General features: G+C 56.4%; 1 protein-coding gene across 2 annotated transcripts in view; it reads right to left on the bottom strand.

Annotated features, from left to right (window-relative positions):
* AHDC1 (AT-hook DNA binding motif containing 1) overlaps positions 1 to 26,837 on the bottom strand; it is a 64,122-nt gene that overhangs the window by 15,388 nt on the left and 21,897 nt on the right. For both annotated transcript variants that reach the window (XM_059916432.1, XM_059916425.1), the window contains exons 3-5: positions 5,530 to 5,707; positions 336 to 447; positions 153 to 190 (exon numbers count right to left, since the gene is read on the bottom strand). The gene's annotated coding sequence lies outside the window, so the exon portion shown is untranslated. The remainder of the gene's footprint in view (positions 1 to 152; positions 191 to 335; positions 448 to 5,529; positions 5,708 to 26,837) is intronic.

Here is a 26,837-nt window from a genome sequence, read left to right on the forward strand (position 1 = left end):
ACCCGCTTTTGAGAGGGAAGCCCATCAGCAAGGTGGATCAAACGTCAGGAGAGGGCCAGGCCCCTGTCAGAGGGCCCGGAAGTTCTATCAAGGACACGGCCTCTTCCTTCTTGCCCCATCCCCAGGGCTCTAGGAGAACCCCAGCCACTCACCCTCGGCTCTGCCGCCTGGGCTGTCACACTGGAGATCTCTGTGGGCAACGAGACAGGCAAGAGGAGATCTCAGTGGTCTGCTGGCCACAGCCCAACCACTGCCCACCTGCCCACGGGGCCCAGTCTCCCCCACATACCAACCCCAGCTCCCCCAGTACTCCCTCCAGCGCACGCCCAGCTGACCTGAAAGAGAGAGGGCCCCCGTGCCTGGGGGCTCTGCCAGTCGCTGGCTGTCAGCTGGGGGTGCTGTGGAGCAGCTTCGGCCTGAGCCCAGGCCTCGGGGCGTGGACAGCGCCTGGAAAGGACCACCGCAGCTCAGGTTTAGTGAGCACCTACTGCGCGCCAGGCACTGGGCTGGAAGCTGTCCAGGCATCGTTTCATTTAATTCTTCATACCAATCCTGCGAGGTAGGGGCTATTAATAACCCCATTTTGCAGATGAGGAAATGGAGGCTCAGAGATGAAGTAACATCATTCACTCATTCATATGCTCATTATTTATGGAGTGCCTACTTTGCACAAGGACTGGGTAGACAAACACTTACCAGATTATTGTAAGTGACTTAATTATTAGCGGGTTAAGAGCTGCAAAGAAAAACTGAAGAGTGCCTGAGGTCAGAGGTTTAACAAATCATACCAGGGAGTCAACAACGACAAAAGCTCATATTCTGGGGACACTTTCTCTGCTGCCAAACACTGGACTAAGTGCTTTATATGGATTGCCTCACCTAACCCCCCTGCAAACCTGAGATCGATACGATTATCATCCCCGCTTTCACAGTCGAGGAAACCATCCGCTGGAAGGTGGTTAAGCACCATGAAGGCAAGGATTTCTGTCCTGCTGACTTCTGTGTGTATCTCCCAACCCCCGGATCAGCACATGGGCCACAAATGTGCTTCAAAAAATATTTACTGAACGAATGAATGAATGAGGCACACAGAACAATTAGCCCCGCCTTTCCCCCTGAGGCTCTCTCTCTTTCCTCTCCAGACCCAAAAGTGGGACCCAAGTAGGATGTGGAAGGAGGGAAGGAGATTAAGAATGTGAAAAGGGACATTCTCCGCCCTCCATGCCACCTCTAGCCTCGATCCGGCCCCTGCTACATATTTTTAGAGCCCTCTTTATTTCACCTTCACAGTATTTATCATGACTGATGTCAATTACTTGTATGACTGGCTGTTCAGTGTGTCTCCTCCCCGAGTGTGGGCTCTTCAGGGGCAAGGACTGTGTCTGTCTTGTTTACCGTTGTATCCCCTGACCCCAGGGCCTGGGCTATGGATGCTACATAAATATTTACCGACTGACTCCCTGAGCTGGTCAGGGCAGAGTTGGGATTTAGATCCAGGCATGTCTGACACCCAAGGGAGCCTGGGGACTCAGGGCCCCGGCTGATCCCCAGGAGCTGGGGTCTGGGGGAGCAGGGAGCTGAATGGTCCATGACCACTGGGAGGATCGCTGCCCAGGGTTGTTAACTCCACAGAAAGACTGCAGAGCTGACTTGGGGACAGGAGAGTGTGGGCAGGGACACTCATCCACTCCCCTTTGGTGGGCGGCAATTTGCAATCTATGAAGCATCTCCACATATATGACCCACTGAATCTTCACCGAACCTGGGAGACATGGTTTACTGTTTCCACGTTACAGAGGAAAACAGGCTCAGAGCAGTTGTATAACTTGCCTGAAGTCACACAGCTGCTAAGTGGCAAGATTCCTAATTCTGCCAAGTCCAAAGCCTCCTTCCACTCCCAGCTCCTGCAACTCTCCTTCAGCCACTCCTGAAAGTGCTCCTTCTAGAGCTGTGGTCTCACTTAAGGATGGAAGGAACCTTAAAATCATCTAACCCATTGGCTTCCAAACCCTGGGCCGGGGGAAGCTACGTAACCTTGCAGATACCCAGACCCTAGTCCAGGGGAGTCTGACTCATAAATCTAAAGGGACATCTGGGAATCTGTATTTTTAATCGGCTCCCCTAGTGGCTACACTGTTCTAGCGCCACCTCGTGCGCCTCCCATTTTACAGATAAGGAAACTGAGACCGCAAGAGGGAAAGAGACTTTGCCCAAGACCACAAAATGGCATGAAGAGGGCCTCTTTGTTGCTCATCCAGGCAGAACATCCCCTGTCCCTGCAGGTCCCAGGCCTCAGCTGTTCCTCACTGTCCCATTTACTCGATCACTCAGGGTTCTGTTCTCTCTCATGCCTGCCTGCAGACTGTGGCCTGGCCCCTTCTAGGCTAGGCTCTCTCTGCTTCAAGAATCTCACTGTTGCTCTTGCAGGAAGGACTGTGGGTAAGACACTCACAAAGGAGGGAAGGGGCTCAGACTCTGTGGAGTCTCCAGGTCAGATTTCCAACAGTACGGTTGATCCACAGTGCTGCCCTCTTTGAGATGCCTACCAGAAGCCATCATCCCTCCCTTACTGAGGGTGGGGCTCACCAACCCTCCCTGCTCTGGAGACCTCCCACTTGGGGCCTGAGGGTGTGATCTTGGCAGAAGAGAGAAACCTCCTCTCCAGTGGTTGCTTCTGTTCCACCCACCCGTGAAGACCTTTGGGCACGTCGTCCTGCCAGACCTCCTGACTCTGTCCACTGCTCTCTCTCGAAGCCTCCAGGATCTGAGGGAAGCAGCTGGCACCCCTCCCCACCACACCCAGGCATCCATTTTCTTGGACCCCTCCCAAGGGCACCACCTATCCCACGTCTGTGAACAAAGTCGAAAAGGTTCTTCTGTCCATCTGTCTGCTTCTGGGTCAGTGTGTCTGAGCCTGCCTATGGGGACACCAGCTGGCTGGGAGGGAAGGGGGCTGGGGGCCCCAACCTGCTGTGCACAGTGCCGGGAAGGGCCAGCCCACATCCTTGAGTCCCCAGCCCCACCCTCCCCCGCTGCGGCTGTGACCACCCCACCCCTTCCCCAGGCAGCCTCCCCTCCCCCACCCACAACCTCCCCAGGGGAGCCAGGCTGCCAGCCCCAGCTCTCACTTCCGGCCTCATGACCCTCTCTCTAGCCTGCATACTCCTCCCCACCCCCCCAACACCATTTCCCTCCCAGCCCGGACTGAAGACTCAGGGATGTCCTCAAATGGAAAACTCTGCATCAAAGGGGCTATCACTGCTGCTGTGAAACTTCCCCCATCACCTCCCTTCAGGGCCTTTATCTCCCAGGATCTGCCCCTTCAGGAACTATGCATCACCCCTCTCAAATTCCTTCTCTTCAGCCCCCTCTCAGCCGCCCAATTGTACCTGAAGATCTTCTTCCAACCTGACTCCAGACCAAAATCATAACAAAAATAACAATGATGAAAAAAATAATGGCAGCTGTCACTTATTTGGCATGTAAATGGAGGCTCAGAGAGGTTAAGTAATGCCCTGAAGGACAAACAGCCATGACAGGGAAGAGCTGGAGTCTGCACTTAGGTTTGTTGGGCTCCTCTAAACCAAACTTCTTCACTGTCCGGAGAGTCAGCCCCCTCCCCTGAAGCTTCCTCTAACTGTCCTAGTCCCAACCACCAATTCTAATTTTTGACTTCTAATCTACCCCCACCCAGCTTTGGCACCCCTCCCACCTAGGTCATCCCATGCACTACCCTCCCTCACCACTAGGTGTCCCCTTAGAGCCACTGATGCCCCCGAGGGGAGCAAGCCCCGCCCCACCCCCTGGAATCATCAGGGCTCCCCACCACAGCACAGCACACCCCACCCCACCCTACCCCCAGCCACACAGAGCTCCTTTGTGCAGCCCTTGTCCATCCCCTTCCTGCCCGGAGCGGGGCACCTGGCAAGCAGGTCTGCCCCAGACCCGCCCCCTGCCAGCCCCCAGCCCTGGGTGCCAGGTGTGTGGGCACCAGCACCAGCTCTGGCTGAACCTGAGGGTCACCCTGCCGGGCAGCCCTCCCTTCCTCTCTCCGAGGTCACCCAGGGACTGTGCGCTTCCCGCCCTGCTCCGCCCCCATCCCCTCCTGCCCTTGGCCCTTCCAGACTCCTGTCCTTGTCTTTCCTTCTGTCTACTGGAGGACTCCCCTCCTCCAGCCCCACCAGGCCCTCCCCACAGCCTCTCACCACCGCCCACCTCCTTCCCCTGAGAGCTCCTTGTTCTGCACCCCCCTCCCCGCCCAGGTCTGAAGAACTCCTCCTCCTGGAAAGTTGCTGCTGGAAAGGAAGTGACTTCAGCAATTTGGCCACAAGGCTGGGCACTGCTGAGCCCAGCTCAGCTGAAGGCTTGCCCAGCCCACCTCCAAAGCACAAACGGAGCCACGTGCACACACCACCCCCAGTGTGCAGCCGGAACCCTGAACACACGCTTCCCCGGTGACACGCTGAAGGATCTTTGTGTACACACCCCACCCCACTGTACTCACATATCACCCCAGTGTGTTCAGATTCTTGTCTACACACCTCTCCAGTGTACACTAGCGCCCTGCACACAGACACCATCCAGTGTGGCACACACAACACTCCAGTCTCCCCACACCTGCCCAGGACACGCTCTGAATCCTGCACACTCACTCCGATGTACCACATGCACAGCCTCTGAATGTCCCCCAGCCCAGTCCACTTACTCTTGTGTGCAGAACCCTGCACACCTACGGACAGAGTCCTGCATGTGCCTGACTGCACACAAGCCGGAGGACTTGCACATGAGATGCCCTGTACATATAGAGTCAGGTACAGCCAGCTCTGCATCCTCCCACAGCTGAACCTCCCCACCCTTACAATCCCAGGAGGCCCCGCCCCCAGACCTCAGGCCCCAGGAATGCTCTTTTGGAAGTTGGGTGGGGTCCCCAGGCAGGCTGGGCTCTAGGGAGCTTCCTGGAGCCCAAGGCTTGAGGCTTCATGTGTCAGTTCGGGGAGTTGCCTCTGCAGGGCAGGGCAGCCCCACCTGGCCTCTGTGGCTCTTGAGCCTGGGTGGGCTAATCCGGGCCCAGAGTCGGGAGGTGGGTCCTGCCCCCACCCCTGCCCCATCTCATCTCAGGAGGGCAGCCTAGCATACCCAGGTCCTCTCAGCTTCCACAGACTCTAGAAGAGAGGGGTCCTGCGGGGTCAGCTTCACACATCAGGCATTCTGGTCTCTACCTCTGTCCTGGGTTCTGGTCACTGTCACAACCCCTTTCCCTTCCCAGTTCTCTCAGGTCATCCAGGTGCAGGGAAGAGTCCCCAGACTAGGAGGCAGGACTCCAGGGAACTGCCTGTATATCCATGGACCTCACCTTTCTGGATAATGGGGAGTCTGAGTAAGTTGGGTTAAAGTATTTTGACTCTAAAGGGCCTCTTTTTGGCCTAAGCTGGGAGGCGGGAATCCCTGCTAGGACTGGGAAGGAAGTACCCCTGATTCCCACTTCCTGGGGTGGCCAGGCACAGACCCGGCTTCCCTATACACTGTTACCTGAGCAGGCTGTGCAGACAGGTCCAGCTCAGCAAGAAAGGCCTGTCTTCGCCAGTGATTCCAGGGTGGTCTCTTCGGCGGCCTGAGAGTCGCCCCGAAGCCAGGGCCCTCTGCACGCACTTAGCTGGGCAGGCTCTGGGGTCCAGGCCAGTGGGCAGACAGGCAGGCAAGCTCCCATCTGTGGAAAGAAAAACAGCACCCCAGACATAAGCATGGATAGAGGATGAGCCAGACAGAGGGACCAGGAGGCCGTCCTAGATGGGGTCCACTCTTGCACAGGATGAAATTGGCTCCAACTTCATTTCACTGGGGAGTGTGAGCCTATCTCTTGAAACCCCAGGTAATATCGTCGTGCGGGTAGGTACATGTACGCGTGAACATGAACACACATGCTATGGTGAAAAGAACCTGGCCTTGGGAGTCAGAATGGTCCTTGGCTCAACTCTCACCAACTATGTGATCTTGGGCAAGTCAGTTAACCTCTTGGGCTCTCAGTTTTCTCATCTATAAAATGGGGAGAGCTTATGAATGGGGAGAAGCACTCTGGGGAAACTATAAATGCTAAGAGCTCACTTACAACGTAGGTGTGAGAATTGCTGTTCAAAGTGATGGTGAATGTAGATGTTCATGAGAGGTGTATACGCAGCTGGCATTTACCCTTCTCCATCAGCGACTGGTTATATGTCTCTTGTTTTCTTTAATAACCATGGCCCTCCTTACCACCGCCCCGCCCCCTGCTTCCTGCCCATTTGTCTGCCTCCCTGAGGTCTGTACTGAAGCCGAGAGTGGGTCTGGGAACCAGGCCTCATGGACTGCTTATAGGTTTTGGTTGCCTGGGAATGTGTGTGTGTGTGTGTGTGTGTGTCAGAGATCCTGCCTGTACAGATGCACGTCTGTGAGCGTCAGCTGTCTGGGCAAATACACCTGTGTGTGGCTTCCTGGGTCTAGTTAGCCTTCTGTATGCTTCTCTGGGTGTATTTGTATGTCTATACGAGTATATGTGTAAGAGTGTACACATATGGGACTGTGTGTATGTGTGTGTCTGTGAGTGAGCTGATACTTGTGTTCGGTGTCTTCAATTATACGTGTGGGTGTGTGCATCTGGGTCTGTTCAGTTCTGTGTGTGTGTCCAGCTGAGCCTATGTTTGCACGCCTGTGGGGACACAGAGGTGTGAGTGTGTACCTAATGTGTGACGAGGTGTGCCCAGCTGTGGCCAGGGGGTGAGTGCCCGTGTGCACATAGCTCTCTGCACCTCACCATTGTCAGGAGCTGAACCGGCTTCTGCCCATCTCTGACTCTCTGGGCGTGTGTACTGGGGCGGGGGGGGGGGGGGCGGGGTGTGTGGCGGATCCTCTGCTGTCCCTGCAGGCTTCCAGTCTTGAGGCCTGTGACTGCGGGCACTGGTGTCACTGTGGGTCAGTGTTGCCTCCCTCCTACCTCTGCCTTTCTCTGGGTTTTCAGGGTCACGGTGTGATGGCATGACTGGTCACAGTGTCCCTGTGGGTCTGTTTCACTGTGGGTCAGTACGTGCTCACGCGTGTAACTCTGTGTGTGTATGCTGTTTGAGTTTATCGTTGTGCATCTGTGTATGTCAGTGGGTCCTTGTGCCATGTCATTGTATGTCTGTGTCAATGTCAACATGTGTGAGTCTGTGTGCCATGGTATGCCTGTCAGTAGAACGGTGCCTCAGTGTCTGTGTGGTGCCTTTATGTAACTTGTCAGTGCGTGTGCGCGCGCGTGTGTGTGTGTGCATGGGAGACCCTTTGTGAGACAGCGTGTGTCTGTGTCACTGTGTTTGTATGCCTGCTTCCCTCCTCCCTCCCTATCTCCTGCGTTCTCTCTCTCTCTTTTTCTGTAGGAGCCAGACAACTCCCCAAGCCTGGATTAGGGACAATTTATCCACAGGCAGAGAAGGAGAATTCCAACCTGCCAGAGCCTCCCTCCTCTGATCCGTCCCCCTTCCCCCGTGGTTGGGTGGGCAGAGAAATGCAGCCGGGCAGCTCCCAAGCCCTTAGGGAGCCCCCACCTCTGCAGCTTCCCAGAGGCCCAGGAGGGCGGAAAAGATGGAAATCTGGGTGGCCCCAGAGCCCTCCAGCGGGGGTGGATTGGCTGCCCCCCCCAAGGCCGCCACAGCTCAGCTCATCTTGGCCCCGTTCTCCTACATATGGTGGTGGTGGGTGGGGGGAGTCTGCATGAGGTCTGCCTGGCCCTGGGGGCTGGGGCGACCTAAGGAGTAAAGCTGCTCCCAACCCCTCCACAGCCTGATACTCCCCAACTGATAAACGCCAGCTCCGACACCCCCGGAAATGTAAATGACTGGGGAACTTGCGCCTGTGCCTGCACAGGCTGGGGGGATGCTGGGAGGCAGGGGACAGCGTGGTGGGGGGAATGCAGCAAGGGGGGAGCAGGGGCTGAGCTGGGACTAAGGCTCCCTTCACGGTGCTCCAGGCGCAAGGCAGAATCACATGTTTCCCATTAGCTGCTCTGGCCTCCTTGTTCAGGGGGTGTTGGCTGGGGGAGATTTGTTCTGGTTGCAGACACCAGCCGAGACCACACAAGAGAGAGAGGAAAAGACAGAGAGAGAGAGAGGAAGAGGAGAGATTGAGCGCCAGAGGGAGAGGAAAAGACAGAGAGAGAGCGAGAAAGATACACAGAGACACACAGGGAGAGAGACAGAGACAGAGAGACATGAGAACAGGCACACACAAACATAAAAGCAGAGGATCAGAGACGGGTGACGGGAGAGGCTAACAGAGTGGGGGACAGGGAGAGCGACAGGGAAGGCGACTGGGGTGGAGACACTAGTCAGAGGCTGAGGAGCGAGCGTGTCAGCGAGGCACAGAGTGCGAGTCAGGCCAGGAGGGACTGAGGGGGCGGAGGGCGGCACTGGGGCCGCAAGCCTGATGGAGGGGACCCGAGGGTGACAGAGCGGGAACCTGCCGCAGGGCCAGGGAGGGCAGGGGCGGTGGGTGGGGACGCGGGTGGGCAGGGGGAGCGGCTGCTCCGCAGCCGCCGGGCGGGGCGGCCAGCGAGCCCGGAGCCTCCCGCCTCCTGACCCTCGAGCCTGGGAGAGATAACAGGCCGGAATAGTGCTGACTTGCGGTTCAGAAATCCAATATCCTCCGCGGCGCACTAATCGACTACCTGAGCTCCCGGCCCGCGCCGAGCTGCCCCGATTAATCCTGCGGCTCCACAGCCTTAATTAGTTTAACAGTTTCAGGGGCAGGAGAGGCAGGCAATAGGGTCTCCCAGACCTGCGGGGACACAGGCCCCCATGCCAGCCCTGCCTGGCGCCCCGCCTCCCCGGTCACACCTGCCCCAGCCCCAGAGGCCCCTTTCCACACCATCTGCAGAACGCTGGGTCCTTCCTCCTGGGGAACAGTCCCAAGGGCTGGCACCTGGGTCAGAAGGTAGGTCTTGTGGAACAGAGACTCCCCCGTCTCAGCTTGTCCCTGTGCCTGTGGCCTGGGTGCTTGCTCTGGCCTGCCCTTTGGGGCCCTGCCAACTGTCAGCCCCATACCACTGGGCAACATGTCGTCTCTTTAGGGTGACAGACAAGCTCCCAAGTTACTGACAACCCCCCAACAGCATGAGATAATCACACATGTCACTCCCCACACCGGCATGAGATAGGCACATGGTGACATCTCACACATACCCAACAGTCAGAGAGACAGGAGTACGAGTGGGTGACTACCCTCCTAACAGGATGAGCTAAGCAGAGAACCTGTCACTTCCCCCAAAGCCTGAGATGGGCACATCTGATACCCCCAGACAGTATGAGACAAGAACACAGGTTGTCACCCTCACAATGGTGTAACTGACATACAACCAGGCGCCCCCTCACCCACTGATAGTATGTGAAATGCACAGAGAACCTGTCTCTCACTCACTCTCTCTCTCTCTCTCTCACTCACACACACACACACACACACACACACACGCCTCACCTTCCAGGTGTGACAGAGGTACGGACCCCTCCCCCGAACACACATATAAGTATAAGCCAGGGACATCAACCTCACCCCTTCCTCCCTCCAGACTGCAGGATGGGTAAACGACATGTCACCCTGGCTGCTTTGGACGGGTGACAGCCCACCCCACCCCTCCCCCATCACTGCCAGCCTGGTGGTGCCGTCCTCTGCCTGCAGAGGCGTCACAGCTCACAGGGCATGAATGTCACCCCAGCACTGCCAGAGCCGGGCCCAGCCACATGTTGCCCCAGTGACAAACACCACTGGCCCCAGGAGGTGGAGGTGCACAGGGCTCTGGGCGTGACCTTGGTCCCTGAACACCAGGAGGGGAGGTGCCGTGGCCTCCCTCCTGGGTAACCCACTGGCCCGGAGCTGGGGAAGATGAGTGCTGGGAAGAAAGCCGCCTGGGCACACAGACAACCTGAAAATGCCACCTCCCCAAGCAGCCACCCCCACCCCACTTCTAAATGAATGTAGCTGTTATAGAGGGAGGGGGCAGACTGCGTAGTGGAGGGAGGCTGTCAACGAGGCCTGAGCAGTTCCTACAAGACTTCTTAGAGGTGGGGGAGGGGAGGCAGGGTAGGGGTCGCTGCCACCATGTCCTCGGGGCCCAGGGCTGAGGGAGTGGGACGATAGCTTCAGACTCCCACTGTGGCCAGGGGAGCCCCTCTTTCTTACAAGGGCCCCCTCTCCAAATTCAGGCCACAGAGCCTGACAAGGAGGCCAAAGTCCAGGGGCATGACTCACCCAGGGAACAGGCCCAGCCTGCTGGCCAGAAAGTGAGGGAGGACAGGAGCCAAGGGGCCTGGGTTCAAGTCTGAACTCCTCCCAGGCCAAGCGGAGTGACCTTGGAGCAGAGGCTCAGTCTCTTTGGCTTTGGGGAGCGGGGGAAGAGGCAGCAGCCAGGGAAGCGCTGAGGCTGCAGACCAGCAGGCAGAGTGCTGGGGGCCACGGGAAGGAGGACACAGCGGGTCCAACCCCTGGCTCCGCCGCTTCCTCACCACGAACCTCAGCTTTCTGTACCTCAGTTTCCTCAGCTGGAAAGCAGGAATGATAACGCCAGCCTCACGAGATAACGCAGCATGAAGTGGACAGGTGCTCGGGAAACAGGAGCTTCTTATTGAAGAGGGGAAAAGAGACTAAGAGAGGGCGGGAGACTTGCCCAAGCCACAGATCAAGCTAGTATCGGCTGAACTCAGCCTCCACATCCAGGCTTCCCACCTGAAGCTGTTTCTTAAGACTGCTTGGAGATTGATTGTGTGTGCACGTGTGTGTTAGGGTGTTGTTGCTTATAGAGCTGCCCTACTGTCCAGTGAAGATCAAGGAAATGGATAGGAGTCTGTCATATAGCCTGACCTTTACCCTAAACCCCACTTGGCCCACCTTCAAACTCTGGACCAGAGGGCCAGCTCTATGGGAGGGAGGCAGCCCACACTCCAGCCCCCATGACCAGCACCAGCACCTGGTGCTTGGAAGGACTGGGGGACTGGGAGGTCAGTGTCTGGGGCCCTCTCGTTGTACAGGAGCTCAGAGAGGGACAGGCCTAGCCTGAGGTCACACAGCATGACAGCAGCAGAGCCCAGAGCCCTGGCCGGGGACAGCTTCAGAGCAGAGTTGTCTAGCCCCTAGGGTGGCTGGAGCTGGGGGGCCCTGGGGGACTGAGCAAAACGTGGCGACAGATGGCCTGCCGAGGCAGCGGCGATCTGGGCGGCTGGCAGGCATGCTCGCTCCCGCGCAGGGAAGAGGCTAATTTTAGCTGAGGCCTCGATGCCAGCTTTGTTCCCCCCACCCACCCGCCGAGGGGGCCCAGCATGCCTTGCGTGCAACCCGCCTCCCCCAGGCACCCCTACTCCCCCGCCTGGCCACTTGGTGAGTAGTGCCCAGACCCCAGGGTCCTAGAACTGTCTGTCTGGCCAGGTCTCATCACACCCAGAGGCAAGGGCTGGGCCCTGGAGGCCTGGCATCCCCACCCCAGGGCCTGTTTCCCATGACGCGAAGCTCATTCTGAAGAGGGGCTGTGGGGAGAAGGGCTAGAGGCCACTGCCCAGACTGGGAGGGAGGGCCTGACAGCAGGGGCTGCCAGTCTTTGCGGGGGGGGGGGGGGGGTGCTGGCAGGGGGTGGGCATTGTCCTCCACCAGATACTTAAGGAGACAGGACCCTTATTCTACCCCTGCCCTGAGCCAAACAAATTCTTCTGTGCTGGAGTCCCCCTCCAGCACAGAGTAGTGGTGAGCAAGGGGGTGGGAGTCACTTTACCCTTTCCCTGTTCTTTATAAGCCCGATTTTGCTTCAGGAACTCAAAGTACTTTAAAAAAGTCAGAGACAGAGCAAGGGTAGTACCCTCCCAACTCTGCGCCACTGGGGGAAACTGAGGCACAGTCTGAAACAGCTGTCATTGTAGCAGGGGAGGAACAAATCCCAGGAATCAGTGAGGGAAGCCTAAACATGCTCTACTTTGAGTTCTTAGAGCCGGGGGCTTCTTGGGCCAGCTCAGCCCCTAGGACTACCCTCTGCCTCCACCTGGGCTGGTAGAAGGTAAGCTAGAGGGATGGAGCCCGTCCTCTGAAACCCTGGGAAGGGAGGCCTGGCACTCTTGGTTCCTGGTACCCCACCCCCTGTTGGCTCTTTGACCTTAGAACTTCCCCTCCTCATCCCAGGTTCAACTACATGTGCCCAATGGGGCGCCAGGACATCTGGCCCCCACTTGAAAGGGGACTCCTTCGGGGTGATTCTGGAGGGCCCCCCTCTCCCAGTTCCAACCCAGGGGCCGTGAGGGTAATGGCCAAATGGGAAATAGATACAGAAGGCTGGAAAGAAATCTATGTACTAGAAGGAGAGAGTCGGAAAAGAGAGAGAGAGAGAATGAGAAACCAAGGCAAAGAATCAGATTCAGGAAGAGAGAGACGGAAAGAGGGAGAATGTGGGGGCAAGAGAAACGGGGCAGAATGAGGGTGAAGAGGCAGGAAGAGATGAGGAGGGAGGGGCTGCGGGAGAGACAGAGAAGAAGCCAGAGGAAGGAGAAGAGCGAAAAAGAGACTCAGGAAGAAGGGACAGAGGAGGAGGAAAAAGACAAAGAGACAGAGAGACAGGCAGGATGAGGCAGAGACAAAGACAGAGAGAGAGAGCAAGACACATGCAGAGGGGAAGGAGATGGAGAAGGAGTTGCCACAGACGGGGCAAGGCTCAGGGAACTGAAGACACCACAGGGAGCTGGAGACAGACAGAGGGACTGACACACCCAAAGACCAAAAGACACAGAGTGAAAGGGCGAGACGCACTCAAGAGACTGGGGAGGGAGGAGTGGGGAGACACTAAGTGATAAAGTGTGTGTGTGGTGGGGGCAGCAGGAGTAGACAGAGGCAAGGAGGGAGGGGGCCTGAAGAGGAGGAGGGGGAGATGTCGTCGCCAGAGCTGGGGGGGACAGGACAGAAATGGAATGTGGGTCTGGGCATGAGGCTCACAGATGCATCGGCTCCGGTTTCAGCTGGGGCAGTTGGTTGCTGGGGGTGGGGGGAGATTGTGGTGGCGGGGAGGGAGAAAGGAGCAGAGCTGACAAGGGAGGGGGGCCTGTTGCCATGGCTGCGGGCACGGCAGGGGCACAGTCTGCTGGCATTTGGAGTTCTGGGCATGGTAGGGGGCAGACTGAGGGGGAAAGAGGGCAGTGATGAAGAAGCCTGGCCCCTGCCCTCGGGGCTCTACCAGGAAGAAAGTTTCCAGAGAGAGGATGGGAGACCTTGGGAGCTGAGCAGAGCTCTGGGCCCTGCTCCACTCCATGGGGGACACCACTCTCTGGGGTGCCTGTGGGCATCCCTGGTTCCCACCCGTGCCTCAGGCTGGCCCCTGGGGATCCTCTTTCTCTGTCCCCTCCAGTCTAGCTGAAGATCCCGCATGCTGCTGCTGCTTCTGCTTGCAGGGGAGCAGCAAGATTGTGAATTCAGGATCTGTAATCCTAACGCAGAGCCCAGGCCTACCGGGCTCCAGTTGCCAAGGCGACGGAGGGTCAGAGGGCAGCGCAGGGCGCCCGCTCCTCCAAGTCAGAATCCCAATTGTTAAAGCCCAAGAATAAACAGCTGAAGCGGCCATGGGGGGGCCGGGAGGGGGGGCTGAGGTCTGCATCGGCTCAGTGTGGTGTTGTCAAGCGAGATGTCACTAATTGTCTGAAGGAACGGGCTGAGGCAGCTCTTAACTGCTTCTGTGCCACCGGAGACACCTTGGCTGCCTGGCCCCATCCCCCGGGCCTCGCAGCATTCCACCGGGCCGGCTCGGTGGTGGGGGGAGTGCTGGCCCAGCACAATCCCTGCCTCCCTTGCACTGAACCCCTACATACTTTGGCTCCCAACCCTCCTCCCTGCCCCGCTTGGAACCTCCCACCTGCAAGTGAAATGCTTTATGTCCCCAGAACCAGTACCCCCCAATTACTGGAACCACACTACTCCTTATAGCCCAGAACTGCCACTCTGGCCTGCAAAAGCCCTCCCAGCTCCTCCAACATCTCTTCTTCCTCATCCTCTCAGAAGTCAGGGATTCTGGTACAAGGTGTGTGGACTGCGGAGGAAAACAGATTTCGGGTTCTTCTGATCTTTGGTGGGGGGAGAAGCCCTCCTACGGGAAGAGGGAAGGTCTATGGCATCCCCTGTGCAACTCCCTACTCTAAGTCACACACCAGAACTAAAGACCTGAATGGAGCCTGGAAACCTGGTTTCTAGCTTTGATTGTTCTACCTACTTGCTGTGTGACTTTTGCCAGGATATTTTCCCTCCATGAGCCTATCTCCTCATTTACTATCCATCCTAAACATTTAGTAGTGTCTATTCTGAGCCATGCCATGTCTGGAACCCCTGCCCAGAGGAACTTCCAACCCAGTGGGTGAGAAAGGCTCATAAGACAAGGTAGAAAGCAATCAGAGATCCATCAGGTAAGATATTCAATGAAAAACACGGAGCAGTCTGGTAAATCGTTCAGTGGACGGCTGCTGCTGTTAGGAGCAGTCAGTACTGGTATCGCCGTTATGACGGAGGGTCGCTAAAAGGGTGTAGGTCATCAGAGAAAAGATTGGGGGGAGGTCGGTTCTGGAAGGCTCCCTGCAGAAAGAGGTACCTGGTAAGATTTGGACAGGTGGGCAAGAAGGTAGAGTGCACCAGGAGAGAGGAGGTCTTGTGAGCTGCTCTGTACACTCTCAGGGTCATGTGCTCAGCCCCGCCCAGAGCAGGAAGGGCGAGGCCTTCAATGGTCTCCCCGCCCCATGGGCCGGCGCTGCCTCCTCCTCCACCTACTGCGCCTCCAGATCTCCGGAGAGCGGAGCCTGGGAGGGGCGGGCCGCCCGTGGGCACGGCTCCCGGAGATTGGTAGCACCTGGAGTGATGTCATGGGGCGGGGTCAGATCTCCGGACACGCCCCCTGCCCCAGACCCCGCCCCCCTGCTCCGGGCCGAAGCGTGGGTCCCGGGAGGGGTCGCTCAGGCAGCCTCGCGGCCCCCTCAGGTGGCAGGCGGGGCTGGGGCGCTGTCCGTAGGCAGGGAGCTGGGCGCGGAAACAGGGGATCCCCCAGAGAGGGCCTAGCCCAGCCCCGGGCTGGACTCGTACAAAAGGCGACTTGTTCTTTCTTGGGATGCCTGCGCCTTCTCAAACATACCTAGAGCCACACTCCGGGGAGAGCTACACCCACACATAGCTGCACAAACCCGCCGGGGTGGGGAACAGGGGGCTGTCGCCAGCCCCAGAGGTTGGCGTTAAGAAGAACTGTGCCCCAGCCACCCCTCACCACAGACTAAACATCATTCACCTCACTCCATCCTAGCCCAAGTGACCTGGATACTCCCACAGTCTCTCCTGCAGAGCCCTGGGGACACTGACCCAGTCACATTCTCATAACTATCCTCTCCCTCAGACCAACTCTAGCGGCTCACCAACTCCTCTGGAGCCGGACTGCCAGTTTTAATGCGGGTGCCACACTAGTGTGTGACTTTGGGACATAAGGAGGCTCACTAAGGGTTACTTTTTACTGAGCACTTGTTCTGTGCCAATCCTTACAATTGCCCTTTGTGGTGAGTACTATTAGTCCCATTTTGCAGCTGGGGAAACTGAGGCTTAGGTTAAATAGCTTGCCTAAGGCAGAGGCAAGGATTTGAACCCAGGTCAAACTTGACTTCATAGCCCATGTTCTTCCATGTATTATCTCTGCCTCCCATCACACCATGCTACCCTCTAACGCCCCACCACACACAGCAAAGCCATCTCAGAGTTAGGGTGTAATTCTCCACCCCAAACACATCTCAGTGTCACCGTCTAGTATCAGGCAGCTTCTCTCACTAATCAGTGTGTGCTCTGGGGGGTAGTCTCCTACCTTTAAGCTTCCCCAATCCCCAATGCTGGCTATCAGAGTCATAAATGGGACACAGAGTAGGAGCAAGGCCAGAACAGGCTACCTCTAACCTTTCCAGCAAGCTCACCTCCACCTCCCCTGACCTTAGGATGAAAAAGCACTGCCATACTGGCTGGGGCTCCAGGCCTGCAGCTCTCCCTGACCCCTTGGGGCAGGACCTTCCCCTAGCCCCCAGTGCTTGCTGAGAACAAGTCCTTCAAACAAACTCCTTCCTGGGGATGTCAAAGCACCTTTCCTGGGGGAGGCGGCTCTATGATCCCCTGAGCAGGGTTAGGATCGGGTTACTCTTTCCCCAGCTGTGCCTGGACTCCTTGGGGCTGACCTTTCACCTCAACCAGGCCAGGACCCAAAGGGGGCTGGAGTCCAGCCCTCACCTCCTGTTAACCCTCTGCATTCCTCATCTTTCCATTCCAGAGCCCCCGCGGGGAGGGGGTGGTCTCAGGAAGCCCAGCCGGGCATGCCAACCTTTTCCCACCCTCCCATCCTGGGGTCTGGTTTCCCAGAGAGCTTTACAGAATGCTCCTCCCTGCCCCCTGCCCAAGCTGCCCTGCCCTGCTGGGATCAGATACCTCCGCCCAAGCAGCTGAAAATGACCTGGGCTATTTTCGCTCTGGGATCACGTTGCAAACTCCCCCTTGAGCTGGCAGCTTCCCACAATCCCTCCAGACCGTTGCCCCCCACTCCTCATCCCTCACCCAGAACCACTGACCAATAGGACAGGAGGGCTGTAAGAGACCACTGGCCTGAGCCCCTCAGATGGGGAGACTGAGACCATGAGGAGTCAGGTACAGGACTGGGCAGAGAACCAGGCTTCCTGGGTCCCCGCCCAGGTCTCTTTCTACTATCTAGCACAGCCTGCTCTGTACCCTAGATCTCAGAGCCTCTGACCCAGCCAAAAACCCAGCCGACCTCCTCCAAGCACCAGAAAGTCACACTGGAGGCTACCCACAAATCTCTGGGCCACCCTGCATGTCAGAAACTGCTTCTGCCACACTCTTTTCTTTGTTTAGAACTGGGACCAGATCTGTACCTGTGTCACAGCTATGTGGACCACGGGAATGTTTGGGGGGTTGCAAACTGGGAGGAAAGACAGAGAGACAGACCCAGAGGAATAGGAGGCTGATTCAGGCTTCCAGAGGTTTACATTGCACAATCCTTCCATGTTCCCAGCAGCCCCTTGCCCCACCTTCTCGGTACCCACCCCCCGATTCCTACAAACCCAGCCCCCTCCAGGCCCCTGCCCCTCCACCTCAAGCCCTGGTCCTCCTGGGCAGGAATGTGACTGGTCAGGTCTGAGCTGACCACATGAGTGGCTATAAGGCGACAGACCCCCATCCTCCCATCCCCCCAGCCTGGGGGAGCTCACATACCAAGGTGAGGTGGGAGCTGCTTTAACCCTTTGCAGCCAGGCTTCCAGGGTGAAAAAGAGGGGTACTCTACTTCCAATGGCCACTCCCAAACGAGTGCTGCCAGGCTGGGGAGTGCAGGCAGAACCTACTTCCCCCAGTGGGTGGAATGGGGGTACTTGCCCTGCTAGTCCCTGTTAAGAAAAATTATCCTTTGCCACACCAACTGTTTAGTCTCATCTCCCATGACATTTAGAAAAACAGTCATGAACTGGTGCTGAGGGAAGAGAAGGAAAGGAGGTATCATGAACCCCAACCTCGGGAGCCCCTGGTCTGATGGGAGAAATACAACCCTGCCCTGGGGAGTCTGATGGGGGAGACCAGGCACAGAAGCTGGGACAAAGAGCTGAGAGCAGAGAAGAGCATGGAGCCGCGCAAAAGTGGGAGGAAGCCAGGGCAGGAGCAGAACAAGCCAGGTGGGGTCAGATCGGGCAGGCTTCCCAGAGGCCCCTCTGCCCACACCCCTCCCCCCAGGCTCTGGAATCTCGGGGGTCAGGGCTGAGGGACAGCCCCGCCCCCTGCTCCCCTCGGGCTTAGGAATTCCACCAGCCAAGAGGGGGGGGCGGCTGCTTCGGCCTCAGTCCAAGTTGGCTCCCACTGGACCGGGAACTACAGCTCCTCCTCGGCGCCCCCCCTACCCAAGCCCCTGGGCTGGCCCCCGGCCCCCTCCCTCGCCCTCCCAGGCTGGCACGGTGTGTGCCAGGCGCTGGCAGAAAACAAACCCGCCGGGGTGGGTTTGCAGGGAGCGGGGTAACCTTGACACAGTTGCGGCAGTCGCTAATGGCAGACACACACTCCGCCTGTTCTGGGGGGACTGTTGCCGTTGCTAGGAAACCGGCAGCCGCGTGAATGGAAATGGGTCAGTAAACCTGGGGAGAGATAGTGTGACACTCGAACCACTGCAGCTGCTCCAGCCCACACCGAAATCCCTCCTCTTCAATATTTATCACTCCCGCCTGGGCCCTCGGCTCCTGCCAGGCCCTGCACCAGCCTGGCCCTCAGGCCCCCCGCAAGGCTCAAGAGAGATGGGGAAGAAAAGAGATGTGGGGGTTGCTTATCCACTCCTTGGGTGGGGGGGAGCCCCAGGAGGGATGGAACTGGTTCTGGAGGAGATTGAACAGGAAACAGTCTAATCCCGTGGCAGGGAAGGGGTTAAAAGGTCAATTCACGCCTGTTCCTGATTTAGGCACCGTGGTAAAATTACTGCGAGTGTGAGCGGGTTGCGACTGCCTGCTTGCCTACCTGCGGAGGGACTGATTAAGACAGGAGACCTCTCTTCCAGTGTGTAAGAGATGGAGGGGGAAGAGGCACCCAAAACATGGCCAGGAATCCCTCACAGCCTGGCAATTCCCCCAATACAACCCAAGGCTTCCTAACAGCCAGAACTGATGCCCCTCGTACAATCTGAGGGTACCCCAAACGGACAAAAGACGCCTATTGCCTTACAATATCGTCCTGTACAGACACTCCCCGCAAACAGCCAGACACTTGCTGTTCAGAAAACCTTGACAACACCCCTGCACAGATACCCCACAATAGAATGTGACAACTGCATTTCAGAACAGTGCAGTTCAGCACAGCACCTATAAACAAGCCGACAAACCTAGGCACAAGCAAAACTGTGTTTGACTGTGTTGAACCTTCTGTAACTTCCCCATAAGGCTGGAGCCTCCCCACACAGCCTGCCCTAACCCAAAGCCTGGCTCTGCGGTTCATCTATGTTTTTTTCCTCCCTCCCATTGTCAGCCTCCTTGTCTTGCACACACCCCAGTAAACTGCCCCTGTGTTTGCTCTTCTGGACACACCATCCCACAAGCTAGCTGCCTCATGCACCGCACCCCCCATTCCCTGGAGGCTGGCTGGTCACTGACACACACATTCCCTTCCCCTAGAAGCAAGCAGAGTGTCACAGCCCTGCCTGACACAAGCTCTTGTTCTTAGGCACAGGCCTCTCTACTGACAACAGGGACCCTGGGAATCAGCAGCACCACTTGGGTGATATGCCCCCTCCACCCATCACAATCACAGCCAGGATCCCTGGAGGGTGTGTCTTGGGAAGGGAGGCACTCCAGCTTTCTGGAGGGGGGGAGGATACCTCAACAGGAATCTCCCAGCTGACTCGGTTCTGTGTGCTCCTATCTCCTAGGATACATCAGTCAACACGGGCTCCGAGCCTGTCAGAGCTGGAAGGTGCCTTAGGGAGTCACTAATCCAGCCTCCTCTGCTATGCAGGAGGAAACCGAGGCCCAGAGAGGGGAAGTGCCCTGCCCAAAGTCACACAGCCCAACTGCTGCTTCCAGCCCCTTTCTCTTCTACAGTCTCTGAGGGCCCTCCATGATAACTGGGGGTGGGGGACAGTCAGCCTAGGAAGGTTTCTCTGAGGCAGAGCGAGATGGGACTGGATTAGCTAGGAGAGGGAGAGCCTGTAGTCCTAGAGAGTTTATGAGAACTGCCCAGCAGTGTATTCAGACACATGGGCACCTGGCAGCCCTGGAATCTGGGCCACATAAGCTTCCTCGAATTTGTACTTTGCCAAATTTATCTGGTAGACACTCACCCCCAACCCACTTCCCATCCCAGGGCCCCAGAGAGCTGCCTCCCCAAACCAAAGGTAAAGGGAGGCTGCTCTGTTCCCTATACCTGGCCTAGAATGTACATCTAGGGAATCCCTGCCTTTTATTATTATTATTATTGTTATTATTATTATTACTTATTTATTATTATTATTTTTTGGCCACGCCATGTGGCATGTGGGATCTTAGTTCCCTGACCAGGGATTGAACCCACGCCTCCTGCAGTGGAAGCGTGTGGAAGCATGATGTCTTAACCACTGGACTGCCAGGGAAGTCCCTGCCTTTTATTATTTAAATAGTTCTCTGCCAGGGAGCCTCTGCGATGCTGTGAAAGACGTTTTCTGCAAGGTAGTTTTAATTTCAACTCCATTTTTCCAAAAAGCAAAATGAGGCTCACAGAGGTGGTGTAGTTTGTTCAAGTTCACACAGACAACAAGTGGAGCCTTGAGTTCCTTCCAGTACACAAGGAAGGCCCATCCAACAGGAAACAGGGAGAACTGGGGGGAGGGTGGGATAGGAGGAGAGGGAAGGGTGGGAGTTGACACAGGCCCAGGCCCAACATCCTGGGCTGAAGGGGAGCCAATAAGCATTTGAATTTGAATCTGGGTATCTGGGTTCCACCCTCCACCCACTCTAGCAGAGGTGGAGTGAAAGGTCAGCAAGGAGATGGGAGGGAGAGGAAAGCAGAAGTCCACCAGCTTCTCAGCCTGCAAGGGCCATGCCCCAGGGAGCTGGGCCGGGGGCTGCCCCAACTTCCCGGCCCCAGAGCTGTCTGCCAGCCTCCAACCCCACTTCCACCTCCACCCCCCAACAGCAGAAGGAGCGCTGTGAGGAGACCCTGCCTCCTCCCTGGGCCTCAGTTTCTCCATCTGTACTAAGAGCTAGCCTAGCAGGAAGGATTTCTTAAGGGCCCTTCCAACTTTAACATGATGTGGCGAACAGTCCTACTTCTCAGTCTCCAGCACAAAAGTACGTCTCTCCCCCAGACTGGATGGAACTAGCTGAGAACAACCTTAGATATGTGTTTAATGAATAAATGAACACTCAACAGAACCAATGTCTTTCCATCTTTCCCAGCCCAACTGAGAGGCACTACTTACCTTGGAAGGCCGAATTTCTCAAGGTTGTTGGAAGGGAAGGGGGAGTCGAACACTTTGAAGGCTCTGAATGGGGCTGTCTTTATTTCCTGTCCTGACTGTATGCAGACACTATGGTGATTGCTTTAAATGTTCTTCAACTTCAAGGCCGTGGCCTACCTACTATCATCTAGCTTTTCAAAAGAGCAAAGGGACTAAGGAGTGAAGGGACTTGCTCAAGGTCACACAGCCAGTGAGTGGAGGAAAAGGTATTGGAACTGCACCTAACCCCTCTGCTTGTTTCACACGGTGAGGGTCTGCTGGGTTGGGGCAGGACATGAAGTTGAACAGGGACCACTGGCAAGGGGAGAGGGGGTCCACCCCAGGAGGGGGAGGTGCCTGCTGAGTTGCCAAAAGGTTCATCAGTTTGCAGAGCACCAAATGGTACTGGAACTAGCAAACTGGTGGGAAAGCATATCTTCCCCTCCCCCACAAAGGGCAGGGTAGACCTCTTTCCCTCCCGCAAGACACCGTGCCCAGAGTGTGCCCTAAGAGGTCACTTACCTACTCCCCTGGATCTCAGGGCTCCTGTAAAAGGAAGCCCCTCCCTCCCAGGAGCCCTTTTCTGGACTCCGGGACCTGCAAGGTGCAGAGCCGCCCCCAAAGAAAGCTGCCGCCGCCGTCGAGAAAACTGTCCAGGATTTTTCTGGCACATCCGACGACCACCACCGGGTCCACAGTTGCGGGAGATGGGGGTGGTTGCGAGACGGTGGCCTCAACACCCTCCTAGAACCCCTTAGGCGCCTCCAGCTTGAGCAGGAGGCTCTGGTCCGCAGGCCCAGCCGTTCTGGGGCCCGAACGGTCCGTCTCCGACTTTTCCCGCCGCCGCCTCTCGGGCTACCTGGCAGGCCTGCACAGCCCCCTGATCCCTGCCACCCCCGCCCCCTCCCAGATGAGGCCGCAGAGCTTCTGACTCCTGGAGGAGGTGACGGGCCGAGAGGGAAACCAGGCGGCTGGGGGAGGGGCGCTGCCTGCACCTGGCCCCTCTCCGCCGCCCTGGCCGGGAGGGGCGGGTCTGGACCCCCGCCAGACCCGAAAAGCGCAGGGGGGGGTGGGGGTGTGTGTGCCGCCTGCCTCGCGTGCAGTCTGGGGGGCGGGTCTGGAGATCTCCCCCCAGTACCCTCGCCGCGGGGGCGCCCCCTAGGGTCGGGTTGCAAGGCGCCCCTTCCCGAGCCGCGCGCTCAGCCCGCTCCCCCGGCCGGCCGCGCTCTCCAGCTGCAGGAAATTCCAGAAGCTCTCCATCATCCCGGCGCAGCGCGCAGCCCGGGCTGCCAAGGCTCCCCGAAGGAGAGCCACATGCCGGCCGGCCGCGCGGCCCGCCCTCGCCCCCCCTTCCAACCCGGCTGGGCAGCCACGTCGGGCCGGGCGGGGGCCCGGCCGGCCGCCCCTTCCCGCGCCCCGGGCCCAGCGGAATGCGTGGCAGCCCCGGCTGGGGGCTATTTTGAGCGGGAGGGGAGCGGCCCAGCCTCGGTGTTTTTGGCTTTTTCCTGGCCCCCGGCCCGCCAGCCCGGGCCTTCGGCTGCCCGCGGAGTGGCGGGGGGGGGGGGGGGTCACGTGGCGGGGGGAAGGGGAGGGCCGCCGCGATCCGTCTGGGGCTCGGGCCCCGGCCCACGCCCGGGAGGCGCCCGGCGGCGATCCGGACCTGCGCTCTCGGCCGAGGCCGAGCCGGAGCGGCGGGATTATTAATAGCGCGCCTGGCTCCGGCTACGGCTCCAGGGCGCCCGCTACCTGCACGCCCCTCCTCCGGTGAGCGCGGGCGGCCAGGGCACTCCCTCCCTAGCAGCGGACTCAGGCCTCACTGGATAGCGCCACTGGGCACCGGTAGCCAATCACCGGCCTCGACTTCCTTACCTGTAAATTGGGGGTGAGCTACCTGGCTTTATACGGTGGGTACCAAATAAAGGTTTTGCTTGCTGTGTGCCTCTCCTTGGCCAAAATGCCTTCTCTTTTGGGGGTCTCAGTTTTCCCGTTTATAAAATGAGGCAGTCCGAGAGGACTCTTAACAGGGGAAGAATCCCTCATATTCGAATAATGCATTTTCACTTACAACCCATTTGAGCTTATGGTCTGCCCAATGGCAAGAACCAACACTGGACACTTGCCCTGTATAATTAGCATGCATTAACTCACTTGATCATAAAGTTCCCATAAAGTAGGTAATGTTCCTTTTTTCCTCATTTTTGATGAGGAAACTGAGGCTCAGGAAGGTTAAGTGACCCGCCAAAGGTCACACAGTGGCAGAGGCCAGAATTAGCAAAACTCTGGCTCCAGAGTCTGAGTAAACCACTGAACTATAGTGCCCTGAGATGAGCAGGACAAACACTGCCCCCTTTTCACAGAAGAGTAAACTGAGGCTCAAAGTGATTTGCCCAAAGTTGCCTTTGGCCAGTTAGTGGCAGAGCTGAGCATCTAACACAGATCTTCCAACTCCTAGTCTAATGCCCTGCTGCAGTCCTCTGAATCTGTTCAGCTCCTGCCCTGGGGCAGCTACTGGGACCCCTAGGATGGGATCTAGAAATGGGCACAAAGCTGTGTCCAGGGCCCTGGAGGATCACCCTCTGCTCCCAAGGGTCAGACCCAGACTCCTGGGCCCCCAGGGTTCACTAATCCACCAAATTCTAGGCTTAGCCCAGCCTCAGAGCCATGGGGGTGAGGACACCTGGGGGTAAGGAGAGATGGCATGCAGGGGTAACAGCCTGGGAGAGGGCCGGGAGTTGCTTCCTGTCCCCCCAACCCCTTAGCAAGGAAGCGCAAAGGTTGGCAGGCCCCCCACTCCACCCCGGAAACCTGGCAGTTTATTTCTGTCTCTGGGCCCCCTGTTTCCACAGAGTCAGTCCAGGAAGGCTGGCAGCAGCTAGCTTGGAGGGGTGGAGCTCCTGCTCCCTCAAGGGTCCAGCTGCTACCCCGCCCCACCCCCACCTGCCAGGCCAGACCAGACTCCAGAGTCAGAGGTGACATTGGGATGAGGGAGGGAGGAGCTGGAGGCCAGTTGGTCAGGACTCCAAGGAAGGGATCCCACCACCACCACTACCACTACCACCTCCCAACCCAGGGCCTAGATGCTCTCCCAGGAAAAGCCAGTCTATACCCAGTTCAAGTCTGCTAAGAATATAACCTCTGGTGTGTCCAACTCTATTTACTCCAGATCATCCTGGCTCATGACTCCTCTGGACCCTGGTCCCAAAGAAAAGCCTGCTTCCAAACTGCCCAATGCTGGTAGAATATGCTGCTCAATGTGGTAGAAACTAGCTATTGGGCACTGGGAATGTGGCTAGTTGCAACTGGGATGTGCTGTAAATATAAAATATATGCCAGATTTTGAAGTCTAAATATGAAAAAAGAATATAAAATATCTCAATGATTTTTACAATGGCTATATGTTTAAATGACTATATTTTGAGTATATTGGGTTACATAAGATATATTATTAACACTAATTCATTTCTTTCTTTTTACTTTGTTTAATGTGCTACTAGAAAATTTAGATTGTATATGTGGCTCCTATTACATTTCCATTGGACAGTGCTGTTCTAGATCATATGGTGTTCTGGCTTTGGACCAAGACTTTGCCTGCTCTAGATCAATATCTGTGTGGCTTTAGCTCACCCACTTCCCCATATCCAGACCACAGCCTTACGTGTGGGTCTAAATCTCACCATCCCACACCACCCCTCCCCAGCTTTCTGTGAATCTGGCTCAGCCAGAGATTATGGCTTAGTCTGCTTTAAACCACTCTCTAGAACATTTCTTGATCACCAATTCCCAATATCTAGATCCAGCAAGAGTGTGGCTCTAGATCACCCAGCCTGGCTTGCTTAGATCACTGTCTAGCAATATTTAAGATCTAGACATCTGCAGGAAGAATAAGGTTCTAGATCAGGGATAGGCAAACTATGGCCAGAGGGCCAAATCTAGCCTGCTGTCTGTTTTTATGATTCAAGTTTGATTGGACCAGAGCCATGCTCATTCTTTTTTTTTTTTTTTGATGTGGACCATTTTAAAAGTCTTTGTTGAATTTGTTACAATATTGCTTCTGTTTTATATTTTGGTTTTTTGGCTCCAAGGCACATGGGATCTCAGCTTCCCGACCAGGGATTGAACCTGCACCCCCTGCACTGGAAGGCAAAGTCTTAACCACTGGAGTGCCAGGGAAGTCCCCGCCATGCTCATTCACTTTATGCACTGTCTATGAAGGCTTTCAAGGTGCAATGGCAGAGCTGAGTACTCATGACAGAGACCCAATGGTCTACAAAGCCTAAAATTTTTACTATCGGACTATTTACAGAAAGTTTCCAACCCCTATTCTAGATGACCAACAAGTCCAACCCTCCATAAATCTAGATTCCAGCCTGAGACTATGGCCCAGTCTAATCTCGATCACCTCCTCCTAGATGGTACTGCTGATCAGGATCTCAACCAGAACCTAACATGTACCCAACGCTGTTTGGGTTCCAGATCCCACTCTGATCTCAGGACACGGGCCCCAGTACTCTTCTCTGGGATGGAAAGGGTGTCCCCACTTCCAAACTCCCCTAGAGAGATCAAGGCCCACTGGCCCTTGTCAATGGCCTTGGGAAGGGGGAGGAAGGGTAGATTCCAGAGACAGCACTGGAGGCTGAGTCAAAGAGTCAGGGGTAAGCTCTTCCTGCCAAAGGGGCAGAACATAATCAAGCCAAGAAGACAGAGTAGCCCCACCCCTCCCCAGCAGGCTCCAGAGCAGGTCACTTAGCTGAGGGTCATGTGGGACAGATACCAATCTCCTGGAAGCTACACAAGGCACCTCCAAACGGAATCTTCACCTCCAACCACCTTGTGCCTATCACCTCAGGACTGAGCTGGCACCACTATCCGCCTTTCCCACAGTTTCTCTCTAGGTCTCCTTCTCCATGGCTTTCTTTGAAAATTCTCCCACATCTGCCCTCCTCCCTGCCATTTTTCCTTCCTCCATCCTGGAATCCTAGCCTTTAACCATAGCGGTTAAGATCTCAAGCTCTGGAGCTGACACACCCAGGTTTTGATTCCAGCTCTGACTTAGGGCAAGTCACTCTACCTCTCTAGACCTCCTCAGTTTCCTCAACTCTTAACAGAATAATAATAATGGTACCTACCTCATAGGGTTGTTGAGCGGACTGAACAGGATTATGATGTATAGCACTTTGCCCATAATAAGCACCTGGCCCATAATAAGCATGTAACGCTAGCTGCTGTTTTTACTATTACTGATGATCTAGCTTGGTTCTGTGAATGGACTTTGACAAGTCTGTAAACCTCACACAATTTTAACCAAAATGTATTTTAGTATTTTTCTGAAGAGAAGGCTCATCATCTTCTCAAAATGGATCCTTAGCCCAAAGAGTTAAAAAAAAGCAGGGGGAAGCCTTTAGTTCAATCCAAATGGGGAAACAGGCACAGAGGGGAAAGGACTACTAGCCTAAGGTTCCTCAGAAAATGCGAGGTAGGGAGTTCCCTGGTGGTCCAGTGGTTAGGACTCGGTGCTTTCACTGCCGTGGGCCCAGATTCAACCCCTGGTCGGGGAACTAAGATCCCACAAGCCGTGAGGTGCGCCCAAGGGGAAAAAAAAAAGAAAAAAAGAAAGAAAGAAAAAAGAAAATTCGAGGCAGACCCAAGGGTAGCACCCAGGAGTACTGTCTCCTGGGCCCCACTCTTTCCACTAGTCCAAGCTGTCTCTCTGATCTGACCTCCTCATCATTTCTTGCCTGGTCAACTATGGTAGCCCCCCGGCAGGCTCCCCACTTCCAAATGCCTCCCCTAAATCTGCTCTACCTAGTGCTAGATTCATCTTCCTCAAATCTCATTCTCATGACACCGTGTCCCT

Source organism: Balaenoptera ricei, chromosome 1 (assembly GCF_028023285.1).
Source record: "Balaenoptera ricei isolate mBalRic1 chromosome 1, mBalRic1.hap2, whole genome shotgun sequence".
Lineage (NCBI taxonomy): Eukaryota > Metazoa > Chordata > Mammalia > Artiodactyla > Balaenopteridae > Balaenoptera > Balaenoptera ricei.